The sequence below is a fragment of the Arvicanthis niloticus genome, chromosome 9 (genome assembly GCF_011762505.2).
Source record: "Arvicanthis niloticus isolate mArvNil1 chromosome 9, mArvNil1.pat.X, whole genome shotgun sequence".
NCBI classification, from domain to species: Eukaryota; Metazoa; Chordata; class Mammalia; order Rodentia; family Muridae; genus Arvicanthis; species Arvicanthis niloticus.
The window spans coordinates 33,699,066-33,718,136 of NC_047666.1; the positions used below are offsets into that span (position 1 = coordinate 33,699,066).

At 41.9% G+C, this 19,071-nt stretch overlaps 1 protein-coding gene across 5 annotated transcripts in view; it reads right to left on the minus strand.

Annotated features, from left to right (window-relative positions):
* Window positions 1–19,071, minus strand: part of Magi1 (membrane associated guanylate kinase, WW and PDZ domain containing 1) — a 593,004-nt gene that overhangs the window by 294,344 nt on the left and 279,589 nt on the right. The gene's annotated exons all lie outside the window — the stretch shown is intronic.

A 19,071-nucleotide genomic window follows, 5' to 3' on the forward strand; every position in this document is an offset into this window, starting at 1 on the left:
AAAGATATAAGGTGGAGATATATAAGGATATAGCTATAAGCTACCTAAATAAAATATAACAAAGTAGAAACGTTGACTAATAAGAGTTTCCACGCTGGTATGTATCATTTTGATCTCAATGATAATAGGAATATTTGAGAAATGAGGAAGAAAAGCAATGGCTTGGGGTCAAGGTGCTCAAGGTGATATGGAAGCTCTCAGCATGAGGAAGTAGAGGGAGGCAAACTTGACCCAGGCTCACCACTCAGAGGAGCTGAGCACTCACTGGAGCTGAGAACTCATGGGAGCTGAGCACTCAGAGGAGCTGAGCACTCACTGGAGCTGAGCACTAAGAGGAGCTGAGCACTTAGGGGAGCTGAGCACTCAGGGGAGCTGAGCACTCAGGGGAGCTGAGCACTCACGGGAGCTGAGCACTCACAGGAGCTGAGCACTAAGAGGAGCTGAGCACTCAGGGGAGCTGAGCACTCAGGGGAGCTGAGCACTCAGGGGAGCTGAGCACTCAGGGGAGCTGAGCACTCAGAGGAGCTGAGCACTCAGAGGAGCTGAGCACTCAGGGGAGCTGAGCACTCTGTATTACCGACCCCTCACGCTCTTCACCTGGCAGCTTCATGCAGTCTTTCAGAAAACTGCCTGGCACTTCCTCTAACGCTGTCCCACTCACTCTCCACATTAAAGCCACCTCTGCCCAATCTGGATCCACAAAGGAATGTATAAGATTCAAATATCAAGACACATGTCACCACATTAATTTAAGTCAACTTACACTGATTTCCTGTCATAAATAAACAAACAAAGGCTCATATTGTATTTTGATAGAATTTTGTGTGGATTTATGTGTGTTACATGTTTGTGTGTGGACATACATGTGTGTATGTGTGTACAAACACATGGAAAGGCCAGAGATTGATGATGGGTTTCCTTCTCAGTCTCTACCTTAGATTTAAAGACTGAATCTGTAGCTCATGGATTCAGCTGGATTGATTAGCCAGCAAGCCTTATCCCCTGTCTCCATCCCCTCAGCACAGGGCTTACACACCTACCAACTCTTACATGGCTGCTGGGATTTGCACTCAGGTGGGATGCTCTGTAGCGAGCCCTTTACCCACTGAGCCATCTCCTCAGGTCCAGTGTACACCATGTTTACATTTTTCTTAAGTGTCTGCTTCCTGTGCAAAATTCCCTACAAACAAAAGGAGTAAGGGTGTAAGAGGGTCATTTAAACTGCAGTGGAATAAGGAGACAGATACACTTGGTAAGAGAAGATTCCAAGACAGTGACTTAACCAATACCCCTTCAGGAAGACTTAACAACAAACATTCAGAGGTGTATATGGCTACCCAGGTTCTCAGCACAGTCTGCCTTGCAAATGCAGGAAGCTCACAGCTATGGCCCTGCTCAGTGCTGTTCTTCTCAAATCTTGTCACTTCGTGTGCTCACATTCCTCAAGGAAACTGTCAACTAGTTTAACATCTTTCTTCTGCATAGACTCAACAGGCTCAAAAAAACAACTGAGAGCTTCCCTTCATTCTTACTCTGAATTTTGAGAATCACTTGGTCATTTCAACATGTCCTTGTTACTTCTAAGATAGCTATTTTTTATCCTCATTGACACTCAATTGAATAATTAAGAACCATCTCCAAACTTGAATAATGGGCTTAAACAGAGACAGAGCCCTGTTTTATTTCAGCGTTCCACTTGCTCTGCTTTTCCCACTCAATCGTGTTGCTTAATTTCTCAGCAGCTAAGCATGTCTTCGGACTAACAAAGCAATTTTCCCCCAGAGGAGCCACTTGTGCACTGAAAGCTTCTGTTTACCTGTCTTCATCTTCTGGCACAAAACCAGGGATGAATATACTCAACGAGCACAAAGATGTTGTGTGTGATAAGTGAATTAAAGTGAGAAGAGTGTTAAGATCTAACACCGTGGAAATTAAAGCCACACTTTACCTGTGGGGAGCTGCTTCTAGGATCCACCCATGGACACTAAACTCCATGATGTTCAAGTGTATGGATACGATGCAGTGGCTGCAGATAAGCTAGGTGTACCCTTTGAGGTATCTTAAGAAATCTTAAGACTGCCAGAGAGACAGAATCACCCACATCCCTTGTTGCCATGGGGCCAGCTGGGGAAATGGCTACTAGGATGATGTCACACCCACAAAAAAACCTCAGTGAGCTTTCTACTGAGCAAGAATGAAGAAGGCAGCCAGAGCCTTGCTGAGGAGACAGACAAGACTACTCTTCCCTTTAGCCCCAAAGCTTTCTACCTTCTGAGGGTAAAGATGAGAAAAGTGGGAGAGTGACCAACAGACCTCATATCATACTCTTTCCTTCATGAACTTCCTATTCTTCCATGAATTAGGTAGCACAGGGCTGGCCTCTTTAGAGTCCCATCTCCTACCCCCATCCTGGCCTTGGCAAAGCCACACAGGCCTTCTCCAAACATTAAGCCATGGTCTTTATTGTCAGAGTATAAAGCTATAGTGTCATTTATCACTTTTGAATGGGAATAGGCATTATTAATATAAATTAATAAATAAAATATAAATTAATATGATGTTATTATGATACTGCCAAGTGCACAACTTAGAATTGTACAAAGAAAGCATGTTCTAAGTTCTGCCATAATGCGACAGCAGGACTGAGTCAGAGATTTGGGAAGGAAAAGGGAAGGAAAAGGGACCAGTTTGGCATTCCTTAACTTTTCATCCATTCTGACAAACATGTCCTCCCTCTGTCCACAAATCAGACCTACTTGGCTGAGATCTGCAGAGGGCTTAAGGGCAAAACATTACCTTTCTTATACTTTTTGGCATCAATTGTGCATAAGTGCCACTGGAGTCTGGAAATACGGTGAGTTATCTTCTGGCCTATTGGCTGGAAAGTAGAGCTACTTAGGAGCAGCTGTTCTAATATGCATGCAATTAAGATAGAATTCTGAATCCTTTCTCCCTCCATGTATTTATTGTCTTTCTCTTCTAGTCTTAATCCTATTCACAGAGAGAACCAAATAAACTCTTATCTCAACTCCATCTCCACACTAGGGTCTAAGTGTTAACACCCAGATATGGCACCAGAAGATGTTACATTACTTTGTCCTGCCATTACTGTAGAGTGTGAATTATAGTGCTTTTATTCTAAATGAACAACCAAACCATTTTTAAGAAAAATACATTCCTCTTCTGTTTATGTAGCCAAAGGGACAGACATTACAATTTACAGTACCACTCTGCTGCCGTGCTCTTTGAAAAACATTTCCTGATGAAATTTCCCCCTAAAACCTTCCTGTTTAAATATTTGCAGACCCGTGCACTGATTTGTACACTCTGTCACCTCACTTTTGAGTAGAGAACATTTGGAGATTATGAGTGAGCCATTTTTATCTCTTCATCTCCATTCCCAGCCACATAGCTAAATCTAAACAGAAAAAGAAGTTACAAACTAAGAAACCAACAAGCCAAGGATCTGCAAATCAGAGAAGCTCATGGAAAGGTGTTTATGAGTTTGGCGGAGGGGGTTCAAGTGGGCAAAAATAAAATCATTCACAAACTCAATTTTGTTTTCAACTGTATTCAGGGAGAAAATGAACATCAGGACTGTCTGGGAAAAGGGAAAGAATTATTTAATCAAGTAAAATATCCACAAGGGGAAAGCTAGAAAATGAGTTTCCAATTGGAAAGGAGCATGAGAGGGCACACAAAGGGCTGCGGATAGCACAGACCCAACAGTCCAGGCACAGAAGAGCTGAGGAGACATATTGTATCCATTCCTAGTCCTCAGTAGATACATATAGATAAAGGACAGACTACAGAACCCAGAAATAGACCTATGAAACTATGTACCCCTGATTTTTGGCAATGATAAAAAAAAAAATCACTCAATTAACAAAATGTCTCCTTTCACCACATACTGTTAGAGAAAAGATAGTTCACAGGACAACAAAAAAGATAACTTAAAAAAAAAAAACTTTAAGGAAGAGCAGGAGAAAGGGTGATCGATGTGACACCACATATAATATACTAAAGGACAAAATGTTACTCCGAAGCTAACAAAAGTTTAAAAGGTTAACCACTTGAAAGCCAAAGTGAAAGATTAAAAAGGACCCACTAACAGGCCCAAGTTATTTAGGGAAGGCACAGGCCACTGCACATTTAACTAAACCAACAGAATGCATGTCTCACCATGAACGAACATGAGTGCTCAGGTGAAAATGACTGTCCATGGTTCACAATTTTAACAGTTCTCTTGTGAGGGGCAAAATGATGAAGACTCTTAAAAGAGACTTTGTTTCTTTAGCTTTTATTTCTCTTTCATTTTTAATTGCATACGTATGTACTTGGGTCTGCACACATACATGTGGAAACCAGAGGCATCAGAGCCTCTGAAACTGGAGCTTTGAGAGGTTGTAGGCTATCTGACACTGGTGCTGAGAACCAAACTTGGGTCCTCTAGAAGAAACTTCACTATTAACTGCTAAGCCACCTCTACAGCCCAGGAAGGCTCTTCATGGGCAGGGTCAGCAAATACATGGAAAAGTCTGTGTAATTTTCTCAGCTTTGCTGCAAAACTTTTCTAAATATAACCTTTATTATTTGTTTTAAATAAAGGTAATTTGTTGGCTGGGAAAAATATTCAAAACCTAGAGGTGACAAAGAACTGGGGCTTACAAAGGATGCTCAAAAATGAGCTAACGACCTGAACAAGAGACATCCAGCTGATGGGCAAGCACATGAGAAGGATGTCCATCACAAACCGGCATGGAAAGCATGCAAGTTCAAATCACAGTATGTCTGCCTACTGCTTTCAGAATGGATAAAGTATAGTGGCCCCACCAAATAAGGACCAGCAAGGATGTGATCAACCTGGTTGTACTCAGGAGTAAGTGACCCTTCTACAATGCCTGGGGGAAGGTCTGAAGCTTTTCAGATGTAAGAATGTTATCTCAGCTTTATTGGTTAACTGTGGTCCTGGAAATGGAACCCAGGCCATCCCTTGCTCATAATAGGCAAGGTACATTCACAGCCTGGTGGTGCACCCTGAACCAAAAAATTCCAAATCTAAAATATTCTGAAATTGGAATCTGAGCAGCAACACCTTCAAATGTTTCAGATTTCGGGTGCTCCCCCTTGAGTAAGGCAGGAAGTAAAATTGTAGGCCACTCCTGTAAGCTGTTAGAGAGTTCCTTGCAGAACTAACTATCCACCCAAATACAGTAGACTGTGCATTTTAATCACAAAAAGAGAAAGCCACACTGAAAGAACAAACACTACAACGACATCTGTGTATGAATATCCATAGCAGCGTCAGTACCTGAAATTAGTATCTGGAGCTAATCAAGATATCTTGTAACAGGTGAGTATATAATATGGGCTATATGACTCAGCAACAAAATTTGTATATTCCAAAAGTATAAAATGTTTGATATGACAAACTTTCAGAATCTAAGGAGAGATTAGTAGTTACTACAAGCTAGGAAGTCTTGGAAAAAGCAAGAAAAGAGGAGATATAAACATAAATGTTGTGGGACATTCTATTATATGAATATAAACGTACTGGTGGTGCGTGGCCTGCGGGACATGTATGGGTATATGTATATTTCTGGGAGGACTGAACCTGTCTGTGCCAGTCAAAACACTGAGCCCCAGCCCAGCCCTGTCCAATGACATGACTGTGATACATAGCTAAGGTTTCTCCTGCTGTGATAAAACATTATGACCAAAAGCAACGTGGGGAGGAAAGGGTTATTTCGCTCACACTTCCAGAATATCATCTATCATTGAGAGACATCAAGGCAGGACTGTGAAGGCAGAAACTGAAGCAGAGGCCATGGAAGAATGCCGCTCACTGGCATGTTTCTCAAGGCTTGCTCACCTGCTTTTCTTATACAGCGCAGGACCACCTGCCCAGTTAGAACCGCCCACACTGGGCTGGGACCTCCCATATCAATCACTAATCAAGAAGATGTTCCACAGACTTGCCTATAGTCCTTTTTTATAGAGACCAGTTCTCAGTTGAGGTTCTCTTTTCCCAAAGGACTCTAGCTTGGGAGAACTAACCAACAACCTAACCAGCAAACCATCTTACAAAGGTGATGGTTTCACACAAATCAGTACATGCAAAATTGGGGAAATGAGAACCTGTTATAGACTGCATCGATGTCAAAGTCCTAGGTGCAGTATTAGACTGTCGCTCTGTGAAAGGCAGCTTTGCAAACACTGTGCTAAGTTGCTGGGGGATCCCACCACATTATTCCATAAACCTGCATGTAAATCTATAATTATTTCAAAGATTTCCAATTTAAAAACCCAAGTGATTAAAAATGAGTACTTTCCATGTGCATTCTCCATAGTGCTCAATGAAATACCAGCATAAGCCTGCATGTGAATCTATAATTAGTTCAGATTTCCAAGTCAAAAACCAAGTGCTTAAAAATTAGTATTTTTAATGTGCATTCTCCACAGCACTCAGTGAAACACCAGCATACAAAACCAGCAGAACAATGCCACTCAATGAAAACGTGACCATAGGTTTAAATGTTTCTGAATTTAAAAAAAAAAAAAAAAAATAGAAAAAATTTGATGGTTGGGGGTGCTAGATACTTTCATTGCTTTTTAATTTTTTTCCTTTCTCAAAAATTTAATCTATTTCTCAAATGCTCTATAGTAGATATATTTCATATTCTATTGTTACTGAAATTGCTTTGTATCAAGAGAAGAAAATCTAGAGTATACATATTTCACATGAAGTACAATTTCAAAGAATGTAGCTTGGCTGAAGGCTAAAATAGTTTCAGTTCAAATATGTGAGTAGCAATTTAGAAATGACAATTAGACAATTAACCCCTTGCATATAAGTAAACGTTCTTTTCCATGCAACTAATAAATCCACCCTATATGTTACAATTTTTGTTCTGTCAATTCCATCATTTTAATTTTAGCACCAATAATGCCTTTGAAATTTGAACTATAAAGCTAGTGTGGTGGCACATGTCTTCAATCTTATTACCAGGGAAGCGAGAATAAGATAATCAAAGGTTCGAAGCCAGTCTCAGCTACATAAAGAGTTCACTGCAGCCGGGCAGTGGTGGGCACGTCTTTAATCCCAGCACTTGGGAGGCAGAGGCAGGTGGATTTCTGAGTTCGAGGCCAGCCTGGTCTACATAGTGAGTTCCAGGACAGCCAGGGCTACACAGAGAAACCCTGTCTCAAAAAAACAAAAACAAAAACAAAAACAAAACAAAACAAAACAAAACACAACAACAAAAAAGAGTTCACTGCTAGCCTGGGCTGTACAAGATCTGCAAGATATAAGTAAAGCCCTTCAAGGACTTCCCCATATAACTGCACTGGCCTTTCGAGAGGGTTGGATAACGCCTGTGCTCTTGACACTAGAGCTCCAGAGCTCCAGGGAGAGGGACTCAGCTGGAAAAACCACAACTCAGTCTGTGGTTACCAGCATGTTTGGAGCTATGTCCCCACCCTCAAAATGTTTCCAATTCTTCACAGGCCTCCACTTAACACCCCATTGCCGCACAGTGCAAAACAAATCTGTCAGTGCAAATATGGCCATGGTGACTTCTCTCCCAATTACGGTGGGAACAAAGTGAACAGCAGAGAAAACACCTCCAAAATGAACGTGCTGCTCGCCTGCCGTGTGCTGTGCTGCCTACTACGATGGAGGGTACTTGATTTTTCCTTGGGCTCTGGGCTTATGGGACAATCTGTGGGACTAAACCATAGGTGTTCACACCAAACTGAAGGCCAGCCTTGGCCCTGTGCATTTACTGGCCTTTGGGTTCATGGGCCATCAACAGATGGTACACCATCCTATGAGACATTTTGGCAATCTGTATGGGGGTGGATCTTTTGACTGCAGAGAGAAAGGACTGGAGTTGTAGCTCAGCTCAGTGGTAATACACTTGCCTAGCTAACACATATAAGGCCCTAAGTTTGATCCCCATTTCGGCAAGAAAACAAAACAAAACAAGAATTCTATCTCCAAATATAGAAAAGAGGAAGCTTGTCGCAGCCACTTGGTAGCAAAACTAGGATTTCACAGGCAAGGTCCTGATGAGCTGGCCACAGCTGAAGACTGTGCCTGTGCCAGTGAACAAACACAAAGAATCTGAGCTGAAAGCCTTTTCACCCTTCATCTATAAAGGCAAAATATGATTGTAAAAAAATAAAATCCACTTTTTCTCCCAGCTTCTGCTCCCAGAATGACAAGTCTGAAGATTATTGATTATTAAATGCCTAGGCCATAAGCTTTGACTCATTCCCTGAACAGCTAATAACTTATTTAACCCAAACTATTCTATAAACTTGGTTAGTCACCTCTCCTTCAGTGCCAACCTGCTTCTTTGACATCTCCTAAGTGCCTCTCTCTAATCTCTCTCTGCATCTTTCCCTGCATCTATCTCTTTATTCTCCCTCTATTTCCCAGAATCCTCTCTTTTCCTGCCAGTGTCTCACCTCTTATTTCCTGCCTCACCTCATTGGCCATCAGCTTTTTTATTAACAGTTGATGATGCTTATAAAAGATTCTTTCAATACATGTTTTTGCCTCCATGTGAGTGCAAATATGCACATGGAGGCCAGAGGACAGCCTTGGCTGTATCCCATCAAGAGTCATCCACCTAGCTAGCCCGAGAACCCCAGGCCTTACTTTATCCCAACATCCCTAGTTTGTTAGTTTACTTTCACTGCTGTGATCACGACCCAGCAACCTGGGGAAGAAAGCTTTTGCTTTGTTTACACATCTTAGTCATATTCTAAACTGAAGTAAAGTCAAGGCAGGAACTCAACCTAGGGATTAAACACAAGGCATGGAGGAATGCTGATTACTAGCTTGCTTTCCAGAGCTACCTCTGCCAGCTTTCTTACACTTCCAGGACCACCTGCCCAAAAGTGGTACCATCCAAAGTAAGCTGGGCCCAAACCAGATCAGTCACTAACGAAGAAAATGCCTCACAAACTTGCTACAATCTGTGAAAGCAAATCCTCAACTGAGGTTGTCTTTCTCCAAATGAGCCCAGCTTGTGTTAAGCTGACACAAACCAAACAATCATATTTAGTAATGGGATTACAGGCATGCACTATCATGCCTTGCTTGTTTGTTTGTTTGTTTGCTTGCTTGCTTGTTTAGACATACATTCTGGGCTTGAACTCAGGTCCTCAGACTTGCAGGGTAAGCATGCTACTAACAGAGATATCTCCACAGCCTAAAGTGTGATGTAAAAATACATTCACTTTACTTTAGGTCATGTATCACATGTGTGTGTGGGATGACCGCGGAGTTAAGAAGAGGTTGTTGGGCATTCTGGAAGTGAAGTTATGTGGGGTTGTGAGATGCTATCTGAGTCCTAGGAACTGAACCCAGGGTCTCTGCAAGAGCAGCAAGTCCTCTTAAACTGCCAAGCCATCTTTCCAACCCTATAAATTATGGTTTTTATGATTTTAATACTCTAATATGCAAAAAAAAAAAAAAATACTAAGTGAACCTTGGGGCCAGCAATGTGACTGGGTGAAGCTCTGCAGCCTGAGGACCTCAACTGCATCTGTAGCAATCAAGTTTATGACTGAAACTCATACTGACCTAGTGTACAGGTTCCTAGCGCCTTTCTGTTTATAACATGTCTAGGAGCAGGAGAACTGACTGGCTTCAGCAAATGGCTTGAAATGCATGTTCTCAAGCATTACCTGGGAGCTGCTTAATCAGAACAGACACTGACAAGACCCCCAGGAAAGATGGCCCCCAGCATGTATTACACACACACTTCAATGTGCACCATTCGCTATCATCAACTCTGCTTCTTCTATTTTCCATAGACAGTTTAGTCACTACATAATTTTAAGCATTAGGGAAATGCAAGAGGATGAAGGATGAATTATCTGTTAACTCTACCAGAGGCAAATAAACAGAAATCAAAAATATCTTACAGAATAGACTGTGGGTAGAAAGCTCTAAGGCAAGAAAACTATCCACACACTGTCAACTCCATAGACTATTTATTTATTTATTTATTTATTTGCATTACTGAAGGCTTTGAAAAAAAGTTAAACAGCAAATGACAGCAGAAAAAAACAAAAGACATTTTATTTCTTTGTCAGTTTTGTGTCCCAAATCATCCTCACATTGGGACAATGTGATGTCCATTGTGTCACTCTAAATGTGGTATAATAATACAATTTACCAGACACAGATAGAAACACAAAATCCCTCTGAGACCCAGGTATCGGTGTCATCAAGAAAAAACAAATGCTCCAGGAATACTTCCACTGAACAGGCTTCTCACTGGAACCAGGACCCAGTCACTACCTCTCACAAGGAAACAAGTCTTCACTTTTACCCAAGAAGATTTTGCTTTGAACAAATCTAAACTCTTGCCTTCAGACTCACAGTGAGTGTATTTTCTCCAAAATACACATATTCATATACATATATACATATATATATGTGTGTATATATACATACACACAGACACACACACAGACACACAGACACATATATATAACATCTCTTTATTTCAGCAAATAACCAGCCCTATCACAATCTCTGATTTCAGCAATAATGACACCAGTCCATAGTGGCAATGTTGAAGGATGTGTGGTTCACTTGGTGGGAAAGCTCACAGCTGAAGCTTGCTTAAGCCTGATCTGTTCGGCACTTTGCAGTACTAAGGCCAACCTTGAACTAGTTGCATTCACACTTGATTTTACTTTTGTGATATATCCATTTGTTTATTCTGCCTGCACCTAATTATCTACCAAACATAATTAGCTGCACCTTAACTAACTCAAGCTCAATTAATGAAAATCTTTATTTGATTAACAGGAAAAGAGGGTTTCACTAGATGACAAGCTAAGGCTTGTTACTGCTATTTTACTATCAAGGCAAAGGATGCTCTCCTGCTGCTTTGTCCCTCAGCGCCTTAACTTTCTTCTAGGGCTCATCGTCCAAGCCCCATTCCTGACTGCACATGGGCATTACCTGGGAAAAACATATCCCTTCCCACAAAGGACAACAGGGTCCCATCCCAGCTCTGCCTATCACACAACCTTTCACATAAGGATGGCATGAAAATCACATGACTATGAACACCAATGGGATTTCAACCGAGCACATTATTGGGAGAGCAGAAAAGTCCGACTTTTATTATAGATGGAAAGGAAGTAAGTAGTGTCTACTTGCTTCCACAGTTCCCTTCAGAACCAAATGCATACAGTGGAGGAAACAGATCAACAACAGCAACAACAAAAACACAGAAAACAATACAAACTGCAGACAGAATGTGCTTGGCCCTGGTGAGACATTTGTAGACTTGTAGTTGATGAGACATGCCTTTCCAGGCATAGTTTCACTGTTTGAAAGCCAGATGCAGCTGATGAACTGATACTTTCAAGAAAAGATTGAAACTACATATGATACACTTTTTTTTTAAAGGCTCATGTAAGAAGAAACAAACAAAAAAATCCAAAATAACTAATGAGCGTAGGGCAATATCTATACAACTTTAACCACTACAATGATCTGTTTAAGGACTCTGCTATCAAGCTGAGAATGGTGGCATATGCCTTTCTTTACCTAGCATTTGGGAGGTAGAGACAGGCCGATCTCTGTGAATTCAGGGTCATCCTGGTTTATACAGCAAGTTCCAGACTAGCCAGGACTATAGCATAAGGATACATGTTTTAAAAACAAAAACCCTAGTAATCAGAATAATCATCACAAAATGCTAGGGTGTGGAATTATGGCATGAGGATGTTCTAATAAATAAACCTCATTCACCAGACCAGCAAAATTTGTGAACTGGTTTTAGGCTGTCCAGAGCAACTATGACAGTCTGTATGCCAAACCCCTAGGAAAGTCATGACAAACATTAGCATGCTAAGAGGTTGGGATATTCTGAATTTTAGAAACATATTTGTCCTCTTTAACTACATAATTTCACATTCAAACTACTATGCAAATATTCTTGGCAAATAAAACATGACAGAATATTACACTCGGGTGAGCCCTGAACTCCAAGGTCTCCTGTCTGTCTTAAGAACACTCTTGTTCTAAATCTCTGGCTGTGCTGATAAAAATGTAAGAACTTGGATTTTCAAAATCTAACAAAATGAAAACCTGCTATGCCAGCACAGCACAAGCCAAGGCACCTGTACAAGTTATACTGTGAGCAATGCATTACTTGCTCAGCTTCCCGTTATCATTGCTGTGTTCCCTTGTGTTCACACACGAGTGCACAGAAGAGATTTGGATAACTGCGGTGAAACCATTGCAGGAAAGTGCCTAAGCCATTTTCAACTTAATCAACTTCTCAATGGAAGCCAAAATCTAGTCTGATGCAGCCAAATAGCTCTTAACTACTCAGAAGTCAAAATGATGCATTTAGAACAGAGGCATTAAAGTCAGAGCGAAACACTCCAGTCAACACAAATGTTGTGTGCACGTTACATGATTAACACTACTGAAGCTGCATCAAACGCATAGGTACAGGGTACATGGGCCCGGTGCTGAAGCAGGGATATTTTGGCTTGATTTGGTTTTGGTTTCTTGATACAAGGTCTCTCTCTGTAGCCCAACTCACAATCCCCCTGCCTAAGCCTCCTGTATGCCAAGATTATTAGCGTGGTCCTTCTGGAGTGAGTCTCTATCAGCTGCTTGAACTGGCTTACTCTAAAGAGTACCTGCTTCCTTATTATCTCAGGACTCAGTACTTCACAGTTGCCAGTGTTGGTGATTCCAGTGCACATTATTTCTGCTGAAAATCACAATTTTGCCTTTTTGAAATTCTATTTGAAGCTTAATTAGCTTTGCAATTAACCAGATTTCTAAATGTCAAGATTAAACCACATTTAAGTACAATGTATGAATGTTTTACCTGCATACACATATAAATATGTACACACATACACGTACACACACACACACACACACACAGACACACCGTGTACTTGCCCGATGACATATAAGTTAGAAGAGGGCATTGGATTCCCTGGAAACAGAGTTAGGATAGTTGTGAGCTACCATAAGAATGGCAGGAACTAAACCTGGATCCTCTGCAAAAGCAACAAAGTGCTTTTAAATAAACCACCGAGTCACCTCTCTAGCCCCTATTTTGTAATCTAAAACCATTTTCAGATGCTTTCCTAGGCTTCACAAAACTGCCTAAAGTATCTAACACAGGATGGTTAGAAATCCCCAAGGACCTTATGTCACTTTATTCTAAGATTAATTACTAGCGGTTATCACTTCAGCGAGTTCATCAATTGAGCCTCTGTTTTATCATCTGTAAGATGCAGACTTAGAACATACCATCCCACAATATATGTAAATGCCTCGAATGATTATCAGGGTACATCAATGTTCAACCAATAGTAAAGATACTGTTTTAATTTTTAAGCCATTTTAAAGGAAAAAATGTGTTTTATGTGTATGTACCTGAGTATATGTCTGTGTATCACATGTGTGCAGGAGCCTGTAAGTCAGAAGAAGCATTAGATCCCCTGCAACTGAAATTAGTCATGAGCCACCACGTGGGTGCTGGGAACTGAACCCAGGTCCTCTGCAAGAGCAGTAAGTGCTCTTAACTGCTGAGCCATCTCTCCAGCCTCTCTTAGCCTCGTTTTTATTAATAGAGAGAAGCCATGATGGTATTTAAGTAAAGGAGTGAGGATCCTTGTGGAGACAGCATTCTAACTAAATCTGAGACAGTGTCTGAGAAGAGGCTTTTAGTAGTGAAAACAATCCTTCAGCTGTTACTTTATGCAAAAGCTAGAACAAAAGCCAGTAACAAGCACAGCTACTCTGAAGGAAGCCGGTGCCACAGTCTGGAATCATAGAAGCTCAACAGTTCTTTTCCTTTCCCACAAAATCCTTTCTGACACTGCTATCTACGAAGCCTGAAGCCTAAGACTGGCTGTACTTCCAAGTCAGCAATTTGAAAATTGATTACTCTTTGACAGAACAATTCAGAAACTACCAAGACCATTAAGGAACACAGGGTTTTATGAAGCACAGGATAATCGGATTCTCAGTGTGCCACTACGCTCCAGGTCAACAGAGATTCTCTCATTCATCTGGCTTTCTCATTCATTCATACACTCCTGGAGAATGTTAACTCTGTAACAGGCAGTGATCTAGATCAGGGAGAAACACTGTACCTGTTGCAGTGAATGGAAAACCAAGATGGCAGCTGTGGAAGAAAGTCACGTATGTGAAGGACCGTAATGGAGAGTGACACCTGAATAGCTGTTGCACTAGTGACAGGCTCTCTTACCTCTTGATGTCACAGCCTTACCTAGACTTTCTAGAGTGGCTCCCTGAGTTCCTTGTCTATAATAACCTCTTTAATCCTTGCACTAATTCTTCCCCAAAATTCAAGGTCATTTTTTTATACTTATTTTGTGCTTTGAAAACCCTCAAAAGGCGATACTCAGTCTCTACTCCTTATCTCCCCTCACAGTTTTTGTGTGCTCATCATTCTTTGCACCAAATTCTGCCTCTCTCCTCCAGGGAGCCAGGCAATCTGTTCAGGTCGTCCTTCTAACACAGCACATAGTTCCAGCTTATTTGTTTTGTTTGCTTGTTTGCTTGCTTGTTTTTCAAGACACTGAGACAGGGTTTCTCTGTGTAGTCCTGACTGTCCTGGAGCTTATACCAGACTAGCCTCAATCTCAGAGATCCACCTCTGCCTTCTGCATGCTGGGATTAAATTAAAGGTATGTACCTCCACCACCAAATTCCTAATTCTAGCTTTAACCTACCTGCAGTATCCTTCTTGTAAAATTTATCAAATGAGCTGCCACTTCCTCAAACTCTGGCTCACAGGTGGCAATGTAAACTGACAATTTCCTAAACCCTACAGCACCAACTCGGAAGGAAGGAAGCAAGCCCTGTGCAGGGACCAACCAAAGCCTGTGTAGGGACCAACCAAGGCCTGTGCAGGGACCAACCAAGGCCTGTGCAGGGACCAACCAAGGCCTGTGCAGGGAACAGCCAAGGCCTGTGCAGGGAACAGCCAAGGCCTGTGCAGGGAACAGCCAAGGCCTGTGCAGGGAACAGCCAAGGCCTGTGCAGGGGACAGCCAAGGCCTGTGCAGGGAACAGCCAAGGCCTGTGCAGAGGACAGCCAAGGCCTGTGCAGGGGACAACCATATCGCTTTTGTTCATTGTCCTCTGTCCAGGGCTCACCATGGGATCTGTGAAAACATACTCCAGCCGGATGGAATCAGATGGGAGAGGAAGAAAAGCCTAATAGACAGGCTATTGGACAGATAGAAGAAAGGAAAGACTATAGGGGTGGCAGGAGAGGGAGAAAATGAACAACATAATACTAATTAGATACTAAAGAAAACACACACACATGTACACACATGCGCACACATGTATATTATTAAAGAATTAGAAAAACCAAAAGTGGCCTTGACCGACCCCACCAGTGCTTCCTAACCCCTGTAACCCAGTAGGGTGGCTAGAGTTTTCATCAGCATGGCCATGCTGTGAGTAAGGACTGCAAATAAGTAGGTTCAAAGACTTAAGATCATACAACTGAAGCCCTTGTCTTCACTGCCCACCCAAGTCATTCAAAGCCCCTGAAACACAAAACACAGCCGAAGAATGAAGCATGATTTTAGGTTCCGATGACACTTAAGATTTAAAACACAATTGAAGAAAATTCTATAAACCAGGATTTCCTGAAAGATTTTAAATGTCTTATTGAAAGGTCTGCCATCCTACCATCAAATGGAACCGAAGCTGAATGTGGTGTGGGCACAGGTACTCCCAGCCTTTCAGAAGCTGGGGAGGCGGACTGTGGTGGATTCAGGAACAAAGGAAGCAAGATGTGCATCTTGGTAGAGGAGAAAGAAGGCCTGTCCCAGAGAACCAGGCAACAGTCCTTCCTGGGCATTCATATTCACAACACATATAGGAGAGGAGAAAACATGAGCAAGAAATAAATACTGATTCTTTTTTAATCAGCAGTGAAAACAATAAAGATAAAATCAGTGTTGTAAAATGTAGTCAGACAACTAAGGAACAGAAAATGAGAAGCATTAAAGCCCGACCTCCTATCCTCAGCAATATATTCCAAGTACTTCTTAAAACATAAAAGCTAATTCCAAGCAGTAGGAGCTGGTAAAGTCACTGCCTTCTGGTAACACTATGTGAGTGTCGGATGCTGCAGTAGGAGCAGTGCCTCAAGGGCATTACCCATCCCATCCCCAACACTGGACATCTACAAGGAGGACAAGGAGCAGCTGTCCCTGCTTACCTCACCAGGATGTTGTTGGGAACTAACTGACTCTACACTGTATGATACCTGGGTAATGGTAATTGTTCATAAATGTGACTGGGGGTGAGGTTGGGAATGTAGCTCACTGGTAAGAGTCCTTGCTATAAAAACAGGTAAGGTAAGAGCAAAGTGTAAAGTCCATGAGGACCTGAGTTCAATCCCCAGGATTCATGTAAAGGGTTCTGCATGACTGTGCATACCCTATCGTTGGAGGGCAGAAAAAGACAAACAGATCCTGGAAATTGTTGGCTAGCCTATCTTTAAAAAATTAGATAGATAGTGATGGAGGAAGACATTGGATACATGTGCACAACGATAACACACACACACACACACACACACACACACACAGCTCTTATGCTGCAAAAAACAGGTGTCCTGACAAGACCTCTAACCCGTGTTCCTATGAACACGTGTAGCCCCTACACTGCACTTCTCAATCTAAGATCCTCTAACAGGCAGTAAACACAACTGCACAAAAAGATTTTTACTATAAAGTGCTGCAATTACTACTCCTCTGGCTAGCTGTCTCCAAGAGCAGAAGGAGAACGCTGATTTTCTATTTTATTTTTCTTACTGAATGCATTGAGTATATATTAGTGCCTTCTGCACATTTGTGTACCAATTGAGAAACTTCTTTTCTATTTAAGGCATTTCATGGCAAAGCTAAAATTTAGTAAATTATTAGGTATTTATTATTACCAGAAAAAATTATGATAAGAAAGAGGATGAAGATCCCTAAATTAATGACCTCATTAGTACATAAATGCCAGTGTGAAGTCCATTCGCAAATGCCCATGAACAAGTTTTTTCAATGTGGGTAACTAGTGAAGTGAAAAGAAGAGAGTATGAGCGAAATTAATTCAAGGAACAAAGACAGACGGGGAGAGAAAGAGGAGAGGGGAGCGAAGGAGAGGGGAGAGAAGGAGAGGGGAGGGGAGGGGAGGAGAGGGGAGGGGAGGGGAGGGGAGGAGAGGGGAGGGGAGGAGAGGGGAGGGGAGGAGAGGGGAATGGAGGAGAAGAGAGGAGAGAAGAGGCATTTTGAATAGAAAGCATTTAGAAGAAGTTCGAGGCTGACTCAGGCACCATTCTGTCAAATGATGTGGTGAGCAGCTGCTCCTCTCACAAGACAACAGAAAGAGCTGTGGAGCTCAGACTGACAAAAGAGTCCATAAGGACACCTGAGGACTAAGGGAAGGCACACTCCTTCTGTGCCCGGAGCTGTGGAGACTCTTGTACTTGACTGCCCTGTCCTTGAAACCTCCTTTCCTTAGTATATAAAGGATTGAGGCCTAGAGAGATTGCTCAAGGATTAAGAAAATTTGTTACTCTTACAGAGGTCCCACGTTCAACTCTCCACACCCACATGGGAGCTTACAACTCTCCATAACTCTAATTGCAGGAGACCTGATGCTCACTTCTGACCTCCATAGGCACCAGGTATGCATAAGGTACACATACATACATTCAGGCAGGCAAAACACTCATAAATATAAAAATAAATCCACCTAAGGTTTTTAAAAATGTGGCTGAGTCCTCTTTTTGATGTCTTAATTACAAAGCATTTGGACACAAAACTTGGGTTCTGAAATTATCAAATTGGTATATTCCGAAACTTCCCTCTTTACAGATCAGTCTGAAGCAGGATGAATGAATGAGTGAATCTGGAATAGATGCCTCTTATATTTCTTCAAGGACAGATAAGGAACTAAAAACCCACGTCATACATGGACTGCTGGGACAGACAGACATAAGTTTCATTCCATGAACAGACTCCAGTGCTCAGTTTCCCGCAGCAAGCTATGTTGACAAGTCATTAAAGTCAATATCCAAGCCACTGATAAAGGCCCTGGTGACTGATTCTGTGATGTTAGGAGAGCAGCATGGGGTATCAGTGTTTTGGTCTCTTTCTATTCTTGTAAACCTAGGATCTTTCCTTGTTCCCATTTTCCATAAGGACAGTCTTCCTCTGTCAAAGGTCAGCTACATCCTATCTGCACTTCTCAAAACCCTCCAACAGCAACCGTTCTCATTCAGAATAAAACCCAGTGGCCATTCCCCATCCACTTCCCCTACCACCTATTAGGTTCCTGTTCTGATGGTCTTTCTGCTCACGCGTAAGCACGACCAGCATATTCCTGCATCTCTATCTGGAAATCACTTCCCTCCATCCAGATGCATTTAACCTCACTTTTCTATGGGTATCTATTCATGCTTCAGTTATCAAGACAGTGTCTTTTGTTCACCCTGTATAAAACAAACACCCTTCAACATCATCTCCTCATGATATTTTCATACTTGATATAACATTTATCTGTTGTCTGTTTTCTCCTTCTACTCCTTCCAAATGCCACTCAATACTAAACTCCATTAGGGAAGAAGCCATCACTCATACTCATGGAACATTGCTTCATATTGGATGGATGGATGGATGGATGGATGGATGGATGGATGGATGGATTTCTTCGTAATTAAAATGGTTAAGGTTATTTTCATAAAAACAATAACTCATGTACCCAGCAAAACGTTTCTCTTATGATCACACATTTTGGTTCCTTCTTGTCAGATACCAAATATTGAACTTCCTGTCCTGAAATGACAGTGGTAAAAACACAAACAGAAGAAAGGTCGATGCATCTCAACACAGAACACAGGCACTGATGAATTAAGAGCCGGGGAAATGGGGACAGGGGTGGAGCTAAGCGGTGTGGTTCAGTTTGAGTACTGCAGGGTCCAATCGTGCAGCATCAAGGAGGACAGCTGATTCTTCCCTA